At 48.2% G+C, this 16,372-nt stretch overlaps 3 long non-coding RNA genes across 4 annotated transcripts in view; all 3 read left to right on the forward strand.

Moving 5' to 3' along the window:
- Nucleotides 1-16,372, forward strand: part of LOC310914759 — a 59,441-nt gene that overhangs the window by 4,634 nt on the left and 38,435 nt on the right. The window lies entirely within an intron of this gene.
- Nucleotides 19-14,458, forward strand: LOC310914761. Of its 2 annotated transcripts, none has more exons than XR_014591097.1 (4): nucleotides 19-56; nucleotides 13,986-14,122; nucleotides 14,198-14,271; nucleotides 14,349-14,458. It is a non-coding gene; the product is annotated as an uncharacterized lncRNA (long non-coding RNA). The 2 variants fall into 2 exon arrangements; XR_014591098.1 differs by having other exon boundaries at nucleotides 13,986-14,092.
- LOC310914760 lies at nucleotides 12,405-13,511 on the forward strand. Its single transcript, XR_014591096.1, has 3 exons — nucleotides 12,405-12,903; nucleotides 13,156-13,229; nucleotides 13,396-13,511. It is a non-coding gene; the product is annotated as an uncharacterized lncRNA (long non-coding RNA).

Below are 16,372 nucleotides of genomic sequence, written 5' to 3' on the forward strand. Positions count from 1 at the left end.
GTCTTTATTTTTAGGATTCAAAGCTGGGTCTCTGCAGTCAAGGTGAAGTGGACGAGGTGAGCAGTGATGGTGGACAGAAGCAGTTGCTGTTGCTCAAGTCTCACTTGCTGATTCTACTCTAAGCATTCACTGTTCTGTTTTATTTTATTTTAGGTGGTCCCTTTGACAGATGTGCTGGCCCAGGATGCCAGAGGAGGGTAGATGGGTGCAACATCAAGGTTCACTTGTGCTGTGCTTCAGTCAGAGCAGGGAGGTTGCTGTTTCACAGGAACTCAGCATGATTTTTTCCTTTTTTGTTTCTTTGCAGGTGCTGCTGCTGCCCAGGGCAGGAATAGATGGAGGGGGTGAGTTGGCCCTTGGGCAGGTGGCCCAGAGGTGAGTGCTGTGCTCAGTGTGTCCCTTTTCCTTTTGCTGGGTTCACTCTGGGCAGCCTCTGGAGTGGGGGGAGATCTGAGGGGGAGTCGGGACAGGGGTGCAGAGGAGCCCCAGGGGTGACTCTTCTGGAGGGGAATAGTCACATTTTCTGTTCTGTGGTTCCAGGTAGTGTGAGGAGGTGCACAGCTGGAGTTTGGATATGGCAGCACTGAGAGAACGTCTCCAAATCCACGGAGCCAACACGTTCATTTCTGTCAAGGATGAATTTTTGTCCCCTCGTATTCCAAAAGCTAAGTGTTGGGGCTGGTGGTTGGGAGAAGGGGAAAAACCTTTTCAGTCCCAGGAGGCAATTTAAAGTTACCTTAGAGGAGAGGGCCCTTGTGGGATGGACCCCTCAGGAGTAAAAAGAGAGAGGTTGACACAAAGTGTCTGGAGCTGTCGAGTTCTCCGGCAGCACTTTGACTCTTGTCCTGACTTTGTTTCAGGTGCAGATGGATTCAATCCATGGCAGAGTGCCCCATCCTGGGTGAGGGGCCTCCCCTGAGAAGGTCAGTCACTATGTTTGCAGGGGAGTGTAAATGGTGGCCGTGTTACAGCACTGCTCTTTGTCTTTATTTTTAGGATTCAAAGCTGGATCTCTGCAGTCAAGGTGAAGTGGACGAGGTGAGCAGTGATGGGTGGACAGAAGCAGTTGCTTCTGCTGGAGTTTCACTTGCTCGTGCAACCCTAAGCATCCTTTATTGTGTGTTTTAGGCAATCCACTTGCACTGCACTGAACTCCCCTCTCACCAACTGGACTACTTTCCCAGTCTGCCTCACTCATGAGCCCTTGGGGAGCATTACAGGACTCTGTGGTGAAGCCTTGATCTTCTCCCTTTGAAGGGGCCATCCAGGTGGGCTTTGGTAACAGCCGAGGAGTTGAGGTGTGTCAGGGAGGAGGAGGGAGGGTCTGCTCAAGTTTCAGCAGTGCCACATCACCTTGTCTGCTCTTAACCCAGGCACATCCCGCAGTGTTGGTGTCTGAACAGAGCTGGAGCACAGGGCCCGAGGACCTGGATGTGCTCAGGAGGTGGTGAGTAGCAGAATTGCTGGTTTTTGGCCAATGTGCTGCTGAGATCACACGGTCACGTTTGCTTTTCTTTATTGTAGCTGAGTGCGAGACACCAGCCCAGTGACAGCAGGAATTTCCCTGAGGCAGAGACAGCCTTCCTTGGCACCTGATGTGGATTCTCATCCCTGGACATCCCAGAGATAAGTGGAGGGCTGGGAGCCACAGAGGGGATGAAAGTGGGGTGTGGGGTCAGGGGTCATCAGGAGGGGTTTTTAAATCAGGTTTGGAGATGGGGATGTCCAAGATGTGACCCCTTAGGCTACACAAAGGGCACATCTCATTTTTGATCACAGTGCTGAGGTGTGCAGGGCAGAGCAGTCCCAGGGCACGTCGTGTCACTTGTCTCTTGTGCACTTTGTGTCTGTTGTGTGTCTTGTTTTGTGTGTCTTTTGCCTTAACCCTTCAAGGGGTCTTTTGGAAATGCCAGGCATTGTTCTTAACATTGTTGTTAACATTGTTGTTAACATTGTTCTTAACATCTTCCTATTCCTGGTGCTGGTGCTGATACCAGGCCAGGCATCAAACCCTTGACTCGGGAGCTCAGAGGCTCCTCAGAATCCATCTCTCTTCACAAGTGTCCAGGCTGATGCCTTTCCAGGTCTTGTTCTGAGCTGTATCCACAGCTGTGCACTGCTGTGATCCATTCAGGTGGATTAGGTCTTGTCAGAATGCAGAGACAGGTACAGGATTCTGACCATAGGATTCTCGGGCATCCATCTCTGCATTTCTTGGGATCCGTGATCCCGTTGGCATCTTCTTCCTGCAGGGTTCTCTGAGCCTGGTCAGCTCCCCATCGGTCTTACCTCGGTCATCTCATTGCGAGTTCTCTCGGTCCTCAGGGTCATTTTTCTTGCCGAGATATTTCTGTCCCTGTTGTGTTCCCCCTTTTGTCCTGTCCTGTGTCACGGGTGTTGGTGTGTTTGGCCTGGAGCTGCTCTGCCTTGTTGCTCAGTCTGGGTGTAGGGGGAATGGGACAAGTCTTGGGGAGTTGAAATTTGTCATGTGGGGTGTAGTTGGACTGCAGTGGGTATCCCTAGATGGACACAAAGTGTCTGGAGCTGTCAAGTTCTCCTGCACCACTTTGAATTTTGTCCTGACTTTCTTTCAGATGCAGGGGGATAAAATCCACCCTCTTTTTTTCCCCCGAGTATGTGGGCGGTTGGCTCTCAGCAAGGAAGAAGTTGAGAAATGACCTCCCTGTCTGCTGGACGTCTGGATATAATTGAGAGCGGAGTTACTAAAAATCCTGTGTGTTTTCTACTAAATTAATAAACCTGAACTGAGAAAGCTGTGAACACTGTGGTGCCTGTTTTTTCCTTTCAGGTCTCATTCTACCTGTGCACAGTATTACCAGCAGGAACTTGATGTCGAGGTGTATTTCAGAGGCAGAGATAAAATAATATAGGGATTTATTTTTGTAGCTCTTTGCACCTCCTTGTTTATTAGCCAAGAAATCCAAAACAAACCCTTTCTCCCCAAAAGCACGCAGAAAGAGAAAATATGCCCATATTATTTTAATAAAGATTGAATATTTATCTCTTAGAAAACCAGGCTCATTCAATTCTAATTAACTATGGTTCTGATGTGTTAGGTCATTGAATTCATATAGTTTAAAATATTGGTTAAAAGTGGAAAGAAGTAAATACGAATTGAAAAAAAAATACAAATGCAAAAAATAAAAATATAAGTAACAAAATGAGAACTATAAAATATGAAAGGTAATAGGAATAGATACACTATTGATACACTATATTATTACTTGTTCCATTTATTATAATATGTAAAATATACTTAAAAATAATGTACATGATATAATAGATAAATTTGTAATGGTTATTAGATATATCAAAATAAGAAATAGAAGTAATTTTGAAATGCAGCCTAAACTGAAGGCTTTTTTGGATTCGGTTTGGTTGATGGCAGGGTTCTCGTAGTTGTTGGGGTTGGGGAGCTTTTGGGGCATTTATTTTAGAGGATGTTTGGAAGGGGAATTTTGGCCACGTTCTTTTTTGCCTCCGCTCCCTGCGGCAGTGCTGCCACCGTGTGCACGCAGAGCGGTACAGCAGCTCCCCCCCGGCCGATCTGTAAGGCAATGCTGCCATCCTGTGGATAAAGATCGGTACTGCAGCTCCCCCCGAGCTGATTTGTAAGGCAATGCTGCCATCCTGTGGATAAAGATCGGTACTGCAACTGTCCCCCGTGCCCGTCCCGAGAGCTGTGCGGCAGTTCTGCCATCCTGTGGCCATACAGCGGTACTGCAATTCTCCCCCGTGCCGGTACCCGAGGTGCGCAGCAGCCCCGGGCTGTGAGCTCACGGGCAGTGCTGCTGCCCGAGGACCGAAAGATCACGGCCAAAAAAGGGGGAAAAAAATTGAGGGGACCCAGGGCACGTGGCAGCCGGCTGCCTGCGCGCGACCCGGACCACGGAGCCACCCGGGAGCGATTTTTCCGCGGCATACGCAGGTGCGGGGACAAGGGATGGGGGCTGAGCGGCGCCACGGCAGTGTTTGGGCAGTCGATGTTGTCAGGCGCTTGTGCGAGCAGCCGAGGGGGACATTTGGGGAGGGTGCCACAACCAAGATGGCGGCGCGGCTCGCGGCGCTCGACCTTCCAAAGATGGCGGCGAAAAGGGCGGGAAAAATGAGGACCCCCCATGTGTGTTTATCAGACTGCCTGCACAAAAATCTCGACCACAGCGCCGCCCGGAGACAATTTTCTGTGGCGTCTCCAGGTGTAGGGACACGGGCTGTGGGTTCATCCGCGCCGCAGGCGGGTTCAGGTTACTCATTTTAGTCAGGCGCCTGTTTTAGACACCTATGGGGGGGTCTTAAGGGGCGCCACAACCAAGATGGCGGCTCGGCTCGCTGCTCTTGACCTTCTAAAGATGGCGGCGGGGAGGGGCGAAAGTGACGTAATGCTCTTTGCCACCAAAAAAGGCGAGGTGTGACGAAAATGACCGAGAGTTGCCGAACAGCCGAAAAGAGCCGACGGCTGACGGAAATCGCCGAGTATAGCCGAACAGCCGAGAATAGCCGACGGCTGACGGAAATGACCGAGTTTCTCCGAACAGCCGAAAAGAGCCGACTACTGACGGAAATCGCCGGGTTTCCCCGAACAGCCGAGAATAGCCGACGGCTGACGATAATGACCGAGTTTCTCCGAACAGCCGAGAATAGCCGACTACTGACGGAAATCGCCGGGTTTCCCCGAACAGCCGAACCCAGCCGAGTTTCCCCGAACGTCGCCCCTCTCAGCCGAACCGAACGAGCCGCGCCCAGCCGAGCCGAGGGCAGTTCGGGGCGGCCCCGGGCCGCTGTTCCGTCACTGCCGTTTCCTCGGCGGGCCATTCGAAGGTGGTGTCGGGGCCGCTGCCGATCCCCCGGCGGGCGGGCGGGACACGCTGGCGCTGTGCCCGGAGCTGGAGCACTCGCTGTCGGCGCTGGAGCCGAGCCCAGGGGGTTCCCGGGGAAGGCGGCAGGAGAAGCCGGTAAAACGCCCGGAGTGCTCGTGTGGCCCCGGGAGACCCCAGAACATTGATTTGGGGGGGTCTGTGCCAGCCGCTTATGCCCTAATGGAGGGGGATTTCTCACAAGGACACGCAGTGATGGACAAGGGGAACGGCTTCATCAGGATGAAGGGAGGCTGAAACGACGCGGAAAGAACTCCACAACTAATCCTCGTTGTTAGAGCGGTTTGTATGTATTGGCGTGGGGAATAATTTTATCAAAGACACGCATACCCCCCAGGGGATTTGCCCCCTTTCTTATTTTCTGAGGTTTTATATATGCAGGATATCTTACAGACTTTCTTCATACATATTTATTTTTTGATCTTGCTTATTTTCCTTTGATATGGTAATCACTTTATGCTTTTCTGGGCACGCTCAGTGTTTAGTGGTGGTGGTCTCCAGGCCGTGGTGGGGGTCATTTTTTATTATTTTTTTCACCTTTATCTTTCTCATGTGTGCTTTGGCTTTTTTGGCACAATTTTAAGAGAACATATTGTTTTAGAGTCTGTGTTCTTTTCTTTACTTGTGCTCTTAACGCTGTTTTTCTGTTGTTTAGGTTAGTTCTTGTAGTTCATTTTCTGATTGTGCTGAAGGTTTCATATTTGTAATGTTTAAATATATGCAAAAAAGTAATAAGCACAGTATTACTAAATGCTATCTTATATATTTTAAAATACTACTTGGAATATATTCTATTATACTGTATATGCTCTTTAATTTACTATAAAGGATTAGTTGTGATTTTTCAATTTATGCCTCAGAGGCCGGTTTAGATTAAATATCAGGAAGGAATTGTTCCCTGTGAGGGCGGCGGGGCCTTGGCGCAGGTTCCCCAGAGAAGCTGTGGCTGCCCCTGGATCTGGTGGAAGGTGTCCGTGCCCTGGGTGGGGCTGGAATGGGATGAGCTTTCCCTTCCACAATTCAGTGATTCTGGTGGTCTGGCTGAGGTCAGTCAGCCTGAGGGGCTGTTGCAAATTCAGGCTGGAAGTTGAGTGCTTGTAATTTACACAGTGTAAAACAAGAATGAGCGCTTAAAAAAATTCTACTGTATGGTTTTTTTAATATAAAAAGCAGGGGGAGAGGTGCTTCCTTTTATTTTCTTCTGATTCAATTGTATTTCTCACTTACAGCACTGTAGAAACCCTGTTCTGTTTTGGCTGCTGAAGGACACTGCAGCATCTCCAGGTGCACCTGAAGGCATCTCAACACCGAGAGAGATTTGTTCTGTTTCAGTATTGACTCTGTTGAAAGGTGAACACAGAATGTCTATGGGTCACCCTGCCAGCTCCACTTGGCTCAGCAGGCATCGCAGGGAGGGCGCTCCTGTCATCTCTCTGGGGAGTCTGGAGGTGGGTTTTTCTGCTGCTCTGGGGCTGTGCTGGGACCCCACAAATTCCAGTCAGAGGTGCTGGGCACTGCTGGGCCTTGGGGACACCACTGAGAGGCAGCTGCTTTGGTTCTTAATACCTGGAAATCCATGGATTGCTGGGTGATTTCCATAAGTTCTCCTATTTTGTGGGAGCTGCAGGGTGAGGTCAGTATTCTGAGGGAGGCCCTGGCAAAGCTGCCAAGGACAAGGAACACGGAGCATCCGGGGGCTTCTCCCTCCTGAGTTTCTCCTGGAGCGGGCTGCGTGTCATGCTGGATGTTTAACCTGGCTTTGGGGTGTTCTCCTGCAGTCCCAGCTCTAACTGCTGCCCCTGAGCCGAGGCCTTGCTGTGTCCCAGCACTAAACCCGGCAGGTGGGTCCTGCTTTTCCAGCCCTTTAATCCCACGGGCAATCCCAGATTCCCGGAGCTCCCCTGGGCCCAGCCTGGACTCGCTCCCTGGGAGCTGCACTTCAATCTGCCTGAACCAAGGACCTCCTGTTTAAAGCTTTATTCCTGCTGTTTTTCCTCTTGCAGGTAGTTGGAAAAAAGGAGAGAGCCAGTAGGAAGTGAAGCCACAGGAAGGCCTTATCCCAGTGCAGGGTTCCCACTTTTCTCTCTGACTCCTGGAGAAACACCTGATCAGAACCAGAGACTGTCCATTTGATTTCCTGCCCTTTACAGTAAATCGTTGCTTTCAGGTGGTTTGTGTTCCTGGTGTCATCCTCCTCCTCCTCCTCCATGGATTTGTCAATAGAATTCCTGACTTTTGCTGAGTCTAATTTTGTTATTCCAGGAATTGTGGCTCTTTGGTTCCATTGAAACTTCCGAACTCTGCTGGGAGTTTCATCTGTCAAATACAAGTAAGATTGGAGTTTCTTTGGATTGTTACTCCCACAAACTAGAAATCATTCTGGAATAGGAGTAAATAGGCATGTTTAACTCCCTCTTCCCTTGAAAATCAGAGCAGAGGAAGCAGATTTGAAATCATCATTCCATAGACTTCCACAGACTTCCTGGCTGTTCCAAAAGTTTTCCATGTTGGAAATTCCTGAGCTTGTTTTCTAGGCAAGCTGGGAGTTAGATATTATTCCTTCCTTTTATTTCATGTTTTTCCTCTCTCTGATTTTAGTAAGGCAATATTTATTTTTTCCTATTTTTCATCCAAGTTGGAATTTAGCTAATTCTTAGGGGACATTTCCAAGGAAATTTCCCCAGTTAAGGTTGGTAAATCAGGAATGTGTCAGCACTATATCCACAGAATTCTGGGAATTCCCAGGAAAACTTGTAAAGTGTTTAATTGCCTCGATTCATCTTGTTTTCAAGTTCAACTGAGTGTGTTTTTAATTACATAAGTCCCATTAAAACTTAAATCCTGGCCTAGTTGCTGTTCCTTGGACACAAGGGGGTGGTTCTTTCCTGCCTTGGCACATGTGGCTGTTCATCCAAAGTGAACTTCCTGCTAAAACAGAATTTGTTTCCAAGCAAAACTGGGAATTTTCTAGAAAACCTTATTTTCTGGGAGGCACTGGGTTTGTTTTCCCTATCCCTGCCTAATCAAGAAAACTCCTGGGGCCTGTGTTAGGAAGTGGCATGAGGGGAGGGCTGTGTTTATTTAATTTCGTAATTTTTTTTACTTATCGTTTATTTTATTTTTTACTTTTTGATTTTTGTATTTTATGTTAAATATTGTATTGTGGTTAATGTTTTAAATTTTTTTGTTTTGTCTTTTTAAAATGCTTTTGGTTTATTTCTTTAATTTTTATGTTTTTAGTCTATTATTTATTTTTAAATTTTTCAAATTTTTCTTTATTACTATTTAAAATCTTAATGACTTTTATTTTTTTTTTTAATTTATGGATGTTATTTCAGTTTTTACATTCATGTTATTTATTTTGTATTTTTAAAATTTTAAATTATATTTTAAATTTATTTTAGATTTTATTTCTTTTCTTTTATTAATTTTTTATTAACTTTTGAGATTTTTTTTTTTTTTATAATATTTTTTTTCATGTTTTCATTGTTCCTTTTTTTTTTCCTTACTCTTTTTTCCCCCGAGCATGTGGAAGTTTGGTCCCGCCCCCATCCCGGGCAGGGCAGGTCGGGGGGCGGAGCCGGGGGGGCGGAGCCGGGGGGGCGGAGCCGGGGGGGCGGAGCCGGGGGGGCGGAGCCGGGGGGGCGGAGCCGGGGGGGCGGAGCCGGGGGGGCGGAGCCGGGGGGGGGCGGAGCCGGGGGGGGGCGGAGCCGGGGGGGGGGCGGAGCCGGGGGGGGGGCGGAGCCGGGGGGGGGGGGGCGGAGCCGGGGGGGCGGAGCCGGGGGGGCGGAGCCGGGGGGGCGGAGCCGGGGGGCGGAGCCGGGGGGCGGAGCCGGGGGGCGGAGCCGGGGGGCGGAGCCGGGGGGGGGGGCGGAGCCGGGGGGGGCGGAGCCGGGGGGGGGGCGGAGCCGGGGGGGGCGGAGCCGGGGGGGGGGGCGGAGCCGGGGGGGGCGGAGCCGGGGGGGGCGGAGCCGGGGGGGGCGGAGCCGGGGGGGGCGGAGCCGGGGGGGCGGAGCCGGGGGGGCGGAGCCGGGGGGGCGGAGCCGGGGGGGCGGAGCCGGGGGGGCGGAGCCGGGGGGGGCGGAGCCGGGGGGGCGGAGCCGGGGGGGCGGAGCCGGGGGGGGCGGAGCCCGGGGGGGCGGAGCCGGGCAGTTCACGGGGCAGGGCCGGTCAGTGCCGGGGTTCTCCGTGTTTGGGTTTTGTCTGGGCTTGTCAGCCAAGTCATAAACAAGCCAACTCGGCTCCTGAGCTCTCCAATGAACGTTTGAAACGCTTCCACAGAAGGACAAGTCAGGAGTGATTCCAAAGGAATATTTGTAAATGAAGGGTAACGATTTCTGGGGAATTTCCTTAGGAATTATGAACCTCAGGCATAGGTACTTTCAGAGGTGGAATCCCAGTTCCAGCCTCGGGCACTTGCAGGAGAAGAGGGGTCCTTATCCACAGCAAGGGAAGCCCGGTGCCCCATCGTGTCAGCTGCAGACAATGAACCGTCCCGGGAATGAACAGCAAGTCCCCTCTGCCCTCAGCCTCGGAGTGGCAGCAGCTGCAGGTGAGAGATGGCACAGGATGGGGAGGGGAGAGAGCAGCCCCAGGTGGAGCTGGGAACAGTGAGGGGGGACAGAGCAGCACAGGTGGAGCTGTGATGGATAATGAGGGGGCGGTTCCAGCCAGGGGAAATTTAAAAGGGGAGCCTCAGCTGAATTCGGTATCGAGCTGTGAGGAGTGAGAAATTTGTATTTAGGTTGTGGCTCTGCTTCATGAAGAGACTGCAGGAGCACTTGGATTTGGGGTTTTACTTCAGGAAGCGACGAGGGACAAACTTCTATGCTAAAGAGATAAGCCAGTTTGGGTTTATTGGGGGGACTTTTTACCTTTTCAGCTTCGTCTCACCAATCCCTCCCCGGTGCTCCCAGAAGAAAAAGGAGTTATGGAGATAAAAGGAGTTCAAATTGATTGAAGGAACTCCTTTTCTGTTGTTGTCTGTGTTTAAAGTGGGGGAGTTTTCTCTTTACCTGGAATTTTAATGAATAGTGGCACTTTTGTGTGGCTTTTATTTAATATTATGTACTTAGGGGATATGTAGTATTTTGTGTGACTTTTGGAGTATTATTTGTTATATATAATTTGGTTTTTGAGTGACGGTAACTTTATGGTTGGGTTTGTTTGTATTTGAGGTAGAAATGATTTAAGTAGCTCTTTTTGAGGGACTTCTGAAATGTGTTATTGGGGTTTTGTGTGTTGTATGGAGGGATTCAGGTTGGGTAGGGCTGGTTTTTTCTGTTTGGTGGTTTTTAGTGATTTATTGTGTGGCTTTATTCTGTTCGTAGGTGGTGTATGGTGAGGGATGTGTGGTGTATTTAATTCATGTTAGAATTCATAGTTCACATGGTCAGAGTATTTTTGAACTGAGTTTCGTTGTTGAATTGTTTTTGGGGGGATATTGTGTTTTTCCAGGGTTTATTTTGTAAGGTTTACAGTGGTGTAATAGGCTGTGGTGTGAGGTATAGGGGAAGGTTTATTTATTTAAGAAATAAAATAAAATAAATAATAAATAAATAAATAAGTCAGGTGGCTTTTATCATAGGGAGCATCTAGTGTTTGTTTTAGTGGGTTTGAGACAGTGTGATGTAGTTAATTTTTTAGGGTTTCTTAATATTTACAATTAAATGATTTTTTTTTGTGTGTTATTGGGGTTTGTTTATTTAGCCTGCTTGGCTATGGTATATGTTTTATAGTTTTGGATAATTTAGGGGATACTGTTTGTAGTCTAATGGGTCTTTTGGTTTTGTGTGTATTTATAGGTGGTCTGTTTGTTTTGATGGTTTTGAGGAATTATGGGTTCATTGAGTTAGGAATAATTGTTTTTGGTGCTGTTAGTTTAAGTGTATTTGTGCTATTTTTATTTTTGTTGATTGATTTGTTTATTGTTGTGCTTCTCTGGGTTTTTCAGTCTGCAGCAGGTTTAAACAGTCAGAAGAAAAAGGGAAAAAAAAAGGCTTTTCTTTAGCTGGCTAAAACTAACTAAGAGCAAAGGAGATCTGTGTGCTGCAGTCTGTCTGTGCTTGGGCTGAATACACTGGACAGGGAATGCACAGGAGTAAACACTGTTTTCTTAAAACAGGCTGCGTGCTTTTTCTTTCCTTGCTTTGCTCTCAAAATCAGTCTGGAAGGTACAGAAGGCATTTTTGAAGTAGTTATTTTAAATGTTTGAGGTTTTTTTGGTGGATAAAATGTTTATTTTGGAGGAAGTTTGTTTGAAGTTTTTGCTTAGTTATAATGAAATTATTTTATTTCTAATTAGGTGTTTTTAGTTTTTATTGCAGTTAAAGGTTGTGAATTTTTTGTTATGTTAGTAATAGAAAATGGGTTTTGATTTGGTATGTAGAGATGGGATTGGTGTATATGGTGTGCTGGTGTTGATTAAGGATCTAAAATTCTGTGGTTTTGATGTGTTAGCTTAATGAGTTGTTATAGTTTAAAAGATGTGGGTTTTATGCTTCTTTGGTTAGAGGCAGGTCTTTAAATTGGGGGGTTCTGAGTATGTATTTTGGAGGTTTTTTGAGGAGAATGGATATAGGGGTTATTTTTTTTATATTTGGAAGATGGACTAGGAATAGTAAGAGTTGGCTTTTTTTTGCTGGACTTTTGTTTGTGTTTTCTAAAATTGATATGTTTGTGTGGTCAGGGCAGTGGTGTTTCTGGTGCAACTCTGAGCATCCCTTATTGTTTGTGTGTTTCAGGTGGTCACTTGTCTCACACTGAGATCCTCTCACCCAACAGCCCTGCTGAGATCATCCGTGGATGTTTGGTTTTCTTTATGGCACCTGACTGAGACAGCAGGAATTTCCCTGAGGCAGAGACAGCCTTCCTTGGCCCCTGATGTGGATTCTCATCCCTGGACATCCCAGAGATAAGTGAAGGGCTCAAAGCCACAGAGGGGGTGAAAGTGGGGTGTGGGTTGGGAGTCACTGGGAGGGATTTTTGGGTCAGGTTTGGAGATGGGGATGTCCAAGCTGTGACCCCTTTAGGGCACGTGAAGGGAAGGTCTCACAGTGCTGAGGTGTGCAGGGCAGAGCAGTCCCAGGGCACGTCGTGTCACTTGTCTGTTGTGCACTCTGTGTCTTTTGTGTGTTTTGTTTTGTGTGTCTTTTGCCTTAACCCTTCAAGGGGTCTTTTGGAGACCCCAGGCATTGTTCTTAACATCTCCTTGTTCCTTGGCCAGGCACTGATATCATTGAACTTTGACTCAGGTGCTCAGACACACATCAGGATCCATCTCTCTTCACAAGTGTCCAGGCTGATGCCTTTCCAGGTCTTGTTCTGAGCTGTATCCACAGCTGTGCACTGCTGTGATCCATTCAGGTGGATTAGGTCTTGTCAGAATGCAGAGACAGGTAGATGATTCTGACCTTAGGATTCTCAGGCATCCATCCCTGCCTTTCTTGGGATCAGTGATCCCGTTGGCATCTTCTTCCTGCAGGGTTCTCTGAGCCTGGTCAGCTCCCCATCAGTCTTACCTCGGTCATCTCATTGCGAGTTCTCTCGGTCCTCAGGGTCATTCTTCTTGCTGAGAGATTTCTGTCCCTGTTGTGTCCTCCCTTTTGTCCTGTCCTGTGTCACGGGGGTTGGTGTGTTTGTCCTGGAGCTGCTCTGCCTTGTTGCTCAGTCTGGGTGTGGGGGGAATGGGACAAGTCTTGGGTACTTGTAATTTGTCATGTAGGGTGTAGTTGGCCTGTAGAGGGTATTCCTGGATTGACACAAAGTGTCTGGAGCTGTCGAGTCCTCCTGCAGCACTTTGACTCTTGTCCTGACTTTGTTTCAGATGCAGATGGATTCAATCCATGGCAGAGTGCCCCATCCCGGGTGAGGGGGTTCCCCTGAGAAGGTCAGTCACTGTTTGCGTTTGCAGGGGAGGTGTAAATGGTGGCCATGTTACAGCACTGCTCTTTGTCTTTGTTTTTAGGAGGTAAGGCTGGATCTCTGCAGTCAAGGTGAAGTGGATGAGGTGAGCAGTGATGGTGGACAAAAGCAGTTGCTTTTGCTGAAGTCTCACTTCTGGTTCTACTCTAAGCATTCACTGTTTTTATTTATTTATTTATTTTGGGTGGTTTCCTTGGCAGATGTGCTGGCCCAGGATGCCAGAGGAGGGTAGATGGGTGCAACATCAAGGTTCACTTGTGCTGTGCTTCAGGCAGAGCAGGGAGGTTGCTGTTTCATAGTAACTCAGCATAATTTTTCCTTTTTTGTTTCTTTGCAGGTGCTTCTGCTGCCCCAGGTGTGCCAGGGAATAGAGGGAGTGGGTGCGTTGGCACTTGGGCAGGTGGCCCACAGGTGAGTGCTGTGCTCAGTGTGTCCCTTTTCCTTTTGCTGGGTTCACTCTGGGCAGCCTCTGGAGTGGGGGGAAGATCTGAGGGGGGGCCGGGACAGGGGTGCAGAGGAGCCCCAGGGGTGACTCTTCTGGAGGGGAATAGTCACATTTTCTGTTCTGTGGTTCCAGGTAGTGTGAGGAGGTGCACAGCTGGAGTTTGGATATGGCAGCACTGAGAGAACGTCTTCAAATCCACGGAGCCAACACGTTCATTTCTGCCGAGGATGGATTTTGTCCACTCATATTCAAAAGTTAAGTTGCTGGGGCTGGTGGTTGGGAGAAGGGAAGAAACCTTTTCAGTGCCAGGAGGCAATTTAAAGTTACCTGAGAGAGGAGAGAGCCCTTGTGGGATGGACCCCTCAGGAGTAAAAACAGTGAGGGTGACACAAAGTGTCTGGAGCTGTCAAGTGATCCTGCAGCACTTTGACTTTTGTCCTGACTTTGTTTCAGATGCAGATGGATTACATCCATGGCAGAGCACCCCATCCTGTGTGAGGGGGCTCCCCTGAGAAGGTCAGTCACTGTGTTTGCAGGGGAGTGTAAATGGTGGCCATGTTACAGCACTGCTCTTTGTCTTTATTTTTAGGATTCAAAGCTGGGTCTTTGCAGTCAAGGTGAAGTGTACGAGGTGAGCAGTGATCAGTGGACAGAGGCAGTTACTATTGCTCAAGCCTCACTTGCTGGTGGAACGCTGAGCGTCCAGTGCTGTGTGTTTTTAGGTGTTCCACTCACACGATGCCGAGCTCCCCTCACCAACCAGACAGTGGGAGCATTACAGGACTCTATGGTGAAGCCTTGACCTTCTCCATTTGAAGGGGCCATCCAGGTGGGCTTTGGTAACAGCCGAGGAGTTGAGGTGTGTCAGGGAGGAGGAGCGAGGGTCTGCTCAAGTTTCAGCAGTGCCACATCACCTTGTCTGCTCTTAACCCAGGCACACCCCGCAGTGTTGGTGTCTGAGCACAGCTGGAGCACAGGGCCTGAGGACCTGGGTGTGCTTAGGAGGTGGTGAGTAGCAGAATTGCTGGTTTTTGGCCCATGTGCTGCTGAGATCACACGGTCACATTTGCTTTCCTTTATTGTAGCTGAGTGTGAGATAACAGCCCAGTGACAGCAGGAATTTCCCTGAGGGAGAGGTGGCCTTTTTTTGTACCTGATGTGGATTTGCATCTCCAGATGTCTGAGAGATAAGTGGAGGGCTGGGAGCCACAGAGGGGATGATAGTGGGGTGTGGGTTCAGGGGTCACCAGGAGGGGTTTTTAAATCAGGTTTGGAGATGGGGATGTCCAAGATGTGACCCCTTAGGCTGTGTAAAGGGAAAAGTCTCATTTTTGATCCCAGTGCTGAGATGTGCAGGGCAGAGCAGTCCCAGGGCAAGGTCGTGTCACTTGTCTGTTGTGCGCTCTGTGTCTGTTGTGTTATCCCTTTGAGGGATCTGTTAGAAACCCCAGGCATCGTTCTTAACATCTCCCTGTTCCTGGTGCTGATACCAGGCCAGGCATCAAACCCTTGACTCGGGTGCTCAGACACATCAGGATCCATCTCTCTTCACAACCATCCACTCTGATGCCTTTCCAGGTCTTGTTCTGAGCTGTATCCACAGCTGTGCACTGCTGTGATCCATTCTGGCAGATTAGGTCTTCTAAAAGTGCACAGCTGAGTGGAGGATTCTGACCATAGGATTCTCAGGCATCCATCCCTGCGTTTCTTGGGATGAGTGATCCCGTTGGCATCTTCTTCCTGCAGGGTTCTCTGAGCCTGGTCAGCTCCCCATCGGTCTGACCTCGGTCATCTCATTGCGAGTTCTCTCGGTCCTCAGGGTCATTCTTCTTGCCCAGATATTTCTGTCCCTGTTGTGTCCCCCCTTTTGTCCTGTGTCACGGGTGTTGGTGTGTTTGTCCTGGAGCTGCTCTGCCTTGTTGCTCAGTCTGGGTGTGGGGGGAATGGGACAAGTCCTGGGGAGTTGAAATTTGTCATGTGGGGTGTAGTTGGGCTGTAGAGGGTATTCCTAGATTGACACAAATTGTCTGGAGCTGTCAAGTTATCTTGCAGCACTTTGACTTTTGTCCTGACTTCCTTTCAGATGCAGATGGATTAAATCCATGGCAGAGTGCCCCATCCTGGGTGAGGGGGCTCCCCAGGGAAGGTCAGTCACTGTTGATGATGAGAGTCCCATATTTCACATTTATTGGCACTCCAGTGCAGGGCACCTGCATTTACAGCTCCAAACAAGTGAGTCCCTTGGTAACCCCCCCTGGGGAGCAGCTGGAGCCTGCTCTGGGCTGGGCTGGGGGACCAAACACTTGGGGCTGACACAGCTCCACACTGAGGGGGCTTGGGAAAATGCCTGGTTTTGTCCAGGATTTTGTTTTTAACCTTTCTACAAGGCTTTAGTTGTCAACTTGGTAAAAATAAATGCTAAGGACTTCAAACCATGAGGGGCTGGCAAGTTATGCACACCAGTGACAGCTTTTTTGTTTTGTTTTGTTTTTAAATAGCTGTGAGGCTTATATCTTGATTTTCAGACTCTCTTTTTTTGGCTGACGTTTTGTTAAAAATCTTATTTTGAAGTGCCTCAACCAAGGACATCCTGTTTGAAACTTTATCCCTGTTGTTTTTCCTCTTGCAGGTAGTTGGTAAAAAAGGATGGAGCCAGTAGGAAGCAAAGCCCCTGGAAGGCCTCATCCCAGTCCAGCTGTTGTTTTGTGTTCTTTAAAAGATTTTATATTTATTTTTAATTTTTAACTTTTTTTAACATTACTTTTAGATTTTTTTTTAGATTTTTATTTTATTTCCATGTTTTTATTTTTTGTATTTTTAATTTTTAAAAACTTTTTATTTTTATTCAGTTTTTTTTTAATTTTTATTTTTTCATGTTTTCTTTGTTCCTTTTTTAAATACTATTTCTTACCCAGAGTATGTGGAAGTTTGACCCTAAAGGAGAGAAAAACCAGGAAAAGACTGACATCAAAGAACACTAAATTCATTTGTGCCATGCTTTAATATGAAAAAGATAAAGGATAGCATGAAAAAAGACCAAGCATTCTCTGTTTTCCAGGAGACTCCCATTCTCTGAGCACTGACCACCCTTCCAGTGGACTTCTACACA

Source organism: Zosterops lateralis (genome assembly GCF_965231275.1).
Source record: "Zosterops lateralis genome assembly, chromosome: 13".
Classification (NCBI taxonomy): Eukaryota; Metazoa; Chordata; class Aves; order Passeriformes; family Zosteropidae; genus Zosterops; species Zosterops lateralis.